This window comes from Perissodus microlepis, chromosome 9 (assembly GCF_051167445.1).
Source record: "Perissodus microlepis isolate ML-2025 ecotype Zambia chromosome 9, ASM5116744v1, whole genome shotgun sequence".
NCBI classification, from domain to species: Eukaryota; Metazoa; Chordata; class Actinopteri; order Cichliformes; family Cichlidae; genus Perissodus; species Perissodus microlepis.
In genome coordinates this window covers 7821200-7827022 of record NC_140469.1, presented here as the reverse complement: position 1 = coordinate 7827022, position 5823 = coordinate 7821200, and positions in this window count along the sequence as shown.

Genomic DNA, 5823 nt, shown 5'->3' with positions numbered 1-5823 from the left:
CTTGAATCCCATCATTCAAGGATGACAAACTCCACTTTCTCTGCATCAAGACAGCTCATAACTTTTTAACAGTCTCTCCTGATGGTCTCATATCATCTGCTCTAATCAATAACCACACACTATAATTACAATGCAGACTACAGCTCAAAGGTCTGAGGTGAAGTAGAAATGTCTTGTTTTTTGAATAGACTCAAATTTGGTTTCAGATCGAATCACAGCAATTAATCAAAAGCGTAAATAATCATATAAATGCTTAATATTAACACTGATCACAAATCATGAATGATTTTTAATAGAATATCTACAGAGGTGTTCAGAGACCCATTTTCAGCAATAATCCCTCCTGTGTTCAGTGGTACATTGTCTTATCTAATGCAAGTTTAACACATTAAAGCCTAACTTATCACTCAAAACAGCTTTTTAAGACATTTTAGCACAAACTCAAACTATTGTGGGGATTAAAGAAACAATAAATGTGTCTGGATCATCCCAGTTTTTGTTTTTAACCTCGTTAAACCAAGTTTACATTTTCCTCTAAAGGAGCTGCAACACCCAGCTGCACAAAACCTTCACTTTTCCAACAGGTTCACTCTTTGAATATTTTTCATTTTTTACAATCAGAATTCTCCAATAGATTTGTAGAAGAAAATTATTTTTCTTTCATGCATCACCAACTGAACCTTTTAGGTAAACGTTTCAAGTTGCAGCCTAACCTCATTTAATTTTGCTTAGCAAAGTACTTTTCAACTCTAATAATTAGTAAGAGTATATTTCTTTTCATCTATTGGTCATCTCACCTGATAAACCTCAATTAATATTCTAACACAGGAGTGATTGTCTCTAAAAATGGGCTCCTGCACGCTTGCAGACATTTTTCCATCACAACTTATGGATGATGAAGGATTTGATTAAAGCTGTGAAAACATTACTGATAACCTTCATGTGATATTACATTAAAGCCAATTTTCTATTAAAATCAGGAACTTTTCTAACTGACCTCCAACCTTTGAGCAGCAGTGTGTACTGTATGTTTGTATGTAACTGTATCTGACTTGGATTTTATCACCAGTTTCAAATACGAATTTTCTTTAAAGTCTGTCTTTAAATACAAATGAAGTTCAACTTTAGCAAGGCTGATGGTAAACTGGCCCTAACAAGTCCACTTTATTGCGTGCTCATTGACTTTCTCCTATCAGAGCTTTTTAACAAGCCCACTTGATACATGCTGATTAATCTATCACGCGTATCAGTGGCTCATGGTTGCTTAAAGCCTATGTCTGAACTTGAGCACAGAGGCAGAGCATCATTCAATCCTTGAATCCCATCATTCAAGGATGACAAACTCCACTTTCTCTGCATCAAGACAGCTCATAACTTTTTAACAGTCTCTCCTGATGGTCTCATATCATCTGCTCTAATCAATAACCACACACTATAATTACAATGCAGACTACAGCTCAAAGGTCTGAGGTGAGTTAGAAATGTCTTGTTTTCTGAATAGACTCAAATTTGGTTTCAGATTGAATCACAGCAATTAATCAAAAGCGTAAATAATCATATAAATGCTTAATATTAACACTGATCACAAATCATGAATGATTTTTAATAGAATATCTACAGAGGTGTTCAGAGACCCATTTTCAGCAATAATCCCTCCTGTGTTCAGTGGTACATTGTCTTATCTAATGCAAGTTTAACACATTAAAGCCTAACTTATCACTCAAAACAGCTTTTTAAGACATTTTAGCACAAACTCAAACTATTGTGGGGATTAAAGAAACAATAAATGTGTCTGGATCATCCCAGTTTTTGTTTTTAACCTCGTTAAACCAAGTTTACATTTTCCTCTAAAGGGGCTGCAACACCCAGCTGCACAAAACCTTCACTTTTCCAACAGGTTCACTCTTTGAATATTTTTCATTTTTTACAATCAGAATTCTCCAATAGATTTGTAGAAGAAAATTATTTTTCTTTCATGCATCACCAACTGAACCTTTTAGGTAAACGTTTCAAGTTGCAGCCTAACCTCATTTAATTTTGCTTAGCAAAGTACTTTTCAACTCTAATAATTAGTAAGAGTATATTTCTTTTCATCTATTGGTCATCTCACCTGATAAACCTCAATTAATATTCTAACACAGGAGTGATTGTCTCTAAAAATGGGCTCCTGCACGCTTGCAGACATTTTTCCATCACAACTTATGGATGATGAAGGATTTGATTAAAGCTGTGAAAACATTACTGATAACCTTCATGTGATATTACATTAAAGCCAATTTTCTATTAAAATCAGGGACTTTTCTAACTGACCTCCAACCTTTGAGCAGCAGTGTGTACTGTATGTTTGTATGTAACTGTATCTGACTTGGATTTTATCACCAGTTTCAAATACGAATTTTCTTTAAAGTCTGTCTTTAAATACAAATGAAGTTCAACTTTAGCAAGGCTGATGGTAAACTGGCCCTAACAAGTCCACTTTATTGCGTGCTCATTGACTTTCTCCTATCAGAGCTTTTTAACAAGCCCACTTGATACATGCTGATTAATCTATCACGCGTATCAGTGGCTCATGGTTGCTTAAAGCCTATGTCTGAACTTGAGCACAGAGGCAGAGCATCATTCAATCCTTGAATCCCATCATTCAAGGATGACAAACTCCACTTTCTCTGCATCAAGACAGCTCATAACTTTTTAACAGTCTCTCCTGATGGTCTCATATCATCTGCTCTAATCAATAACCACACACTATAATTACAATGCAGACTACAGCTCAAAGGTCTGAGGTGAGTTAGAAATGTCTTGTTTTCTGAATAGACTCAAATTTGGTTTCAGATTGAATCACAGCAATTAATCAAAAGCGTAAATAATCATATAAATGCTTAATATTAACACTGATCACAAATCATGAATGATTTTTAATAGAATATCTACAGAGGTGTTCAGAGACCCATTTTCAGCAATAATCCCTCCTGTGTTCAGTGGTACATTGTCTTATCTAATGCAAGTTTAACACATTAAAGCCTAACTTATCACTCAAAACAGCTTTTTAAGACATTTTAGCACAAACTCAAACTATTGTGGGGATTAAAGAAACAATAAATGTGTCTGGATCATCCCAGTGTTTGTTTTTAACCTCGTTAAACCAAGTTTACATTTTCCTCTAAAGGGGCTGCAACACCCAGCTGCACAAAACCTTCACTTTTCCAACAGGTTCACTCTTTGAATATTTTTCATTTTTTACAATCAGAATTCTCCAATAGATTTGTAGAAGAAAATTATTTTTCTTTCATGCATCACCAACTGAACCTTTTATGTAAACGTTTCAAGTTGCAGCCTAACCTCATTTAATTTTGCTTAGCAAAGTACTTTTCAACTCTAATAATTAGTAAGAGTATATTTCTTTTCATCTATTGGTCATCTCACCTGATAAACCTCAATTAATATTCTAACACAGGAGTGATTGTCTCTAAAAATGGGCTCCTGCACGCTTGCAGACATTTTTCCATCACAACTTATGGATGATGAAGGATTTGATTAAAGCTGTGAAAACATTACTGATAACCTTCATGTGATATTACATTAAAGCCAATTTTCTATTAAAATCAGGGACTTTTCTAACTGACCTCCAACCTTTGAGCAGCAGTGTGTACTGTATGTTTGTATGTAACTGTATCTGACCTGGATTTTATCACCAGTTTCAAATACGAATTTTCTTTAAAGTCTGTCTTTAAATACAAATGAAGTTCAACTTTAGCAAGGCTGATGGTAAACTGGCCCTAACAAGTCCACTTTATTGCGTGCTCATTGACTTTCTCCTATCAGAGCTGTTTAACAAGCCCACTTGATACATGCTGATTAATCTATTACGCGTATCAGTGGCTCATGGTTGCTTAAAGCCTATGTCTGAACTTGAGCACAGAGGCAGAGCATCATTCAATCCTTGAATCCCATCATTCAAGGATGACAAACTCCACTTTCTCTGCATCAAGACAGCTCATAACTTTTTAACAGTCTCTCCTGATGGTCTCATATCATCTGCTCTAATCAATAACCACACACTATAATTACAATGCAGACTACAGCTCAAAGGTCTGAGGTGAAGTAGAAATGTCTTGTTTTTTGAATAGACTCAAATTTGGTTTCAGATTGAATCACAGCAATTAATCAAAAGCGTAAATAATCATATAAATGCTTAATATTAACACTGATCACAAATCATGAATGATTTTTAATAGAATATCTACAGAGGTGTTCAGAGACCCATTTTCAGCAATAATCCCTCCTGTGTTCAGTGGTACATTGTCTTATCTAATGCAAGTTTAACACATTAAAGCCTAACTTATCACTCAAAACAGCTTTTTAAGACATTTTAGCACAAACTCAAACTATTGTGGGGATTAAAGAAACAATAAATGTGTCTGGATCATCCCAGTTTTTGTTTTTAACCTCGTTAAACCAAGTTTACATTTTCCTCTAAAGGGGCTGCAACACCCAGCTGCACAAAACCTTCACTTTTCCAACAGGTTCACTCTTTGAATATTTTTCATTTTTTACAATCAGAATTCTCCAATAGATTTGTAGAAGAAAATTATTTTTCTTTCATGCATCACCAACTGAACCTTTTATGTAAACGTTTCAAGTTGCAGCCTAACCTCATTTAATTTTGCTTAGCAAAGTACTTTTCAACTCTAATAATTAGTAAGAGTATATTTCTTTTCATCTATTGGTCATCTCACCTGATAAACCTCAATTAATATTCTAACACAGGAGTGATTGTCTCTAAAAATGGGCTCCTGCACGCTTGCAGACATTTTTCCATCACAACTTATGGATGATGAAGGATTTGATTAAAGCTGTGAAAACATTACTGATAACCTTCATGTGATATTACATTAAAGCCAATTTTCTATTAAAATCAGGGACTTTTCTAACTGACCTCCAACCTTTGAGCAGCAGTGTGTACTGTATGTTTGTATGTAACTGTATCTGACCTGGATTTTATCACCAGTTTCAAATACGAATTTTCTTTAAAGTCTGTCTTTAAATACAAATGAAGTTCAACTTTAGCAAGGCTGATGGTAAACTGGCCCTAACAAGTCCACTTTATTGCGTGCTCATTGACTTTCTCCTATCAGAGCTGTTTAACAAGCCCACTTGATACATGCTGATTAATCTATCACGCGTATCAGTGGCTCATGGTTGCTTAAAGCCTATGTCTGAACTTGAGCACAGAGGCAGAGCATCATTCAATCCTTGAATCCCATCATTCAAGGATGACAAACTCCACTTTCTCTGCATCAAGACAGCTCATAACTTTTTAACAGTCTCTCCTGATGATCTCATATCATCTGCTCTAATCAATAACCACACACTATAATTACAATGCAGACTACAGCTCAAAGGTCTGAGGTGAAGTAGAAATGTCTTGTTTTCTGAATAGACTCAAATTTGGTTTCAGATTGAATCACAGCAATTAATCAAAAGCGTAAATAATCATATAAATGCTTAATATTAACACTGATCACAAATCATGAATGATTTTTAATAGAATATCTACAGAGGTGTTCAGAGACCCATTTTCAGCAATAATCCCTCCTGTGTTCAGTGGTACATTGTCTTATCTAATGCAAGTTTAACACATTAAAGCCTAACTTATCACTCAAAACAGCTTTTTAAGACATTTTAGCACAAACTCAAACTATTGTGGGGATTAAAGAAACAATAAATGTGTCTGGATCATCCCAGTGTTTGTTTTTAACCTCGTTAAACCAAGTTTACATTTTCCTCTAAAGGGGCTGCAACACCCAGCTGCACAAAACCTTC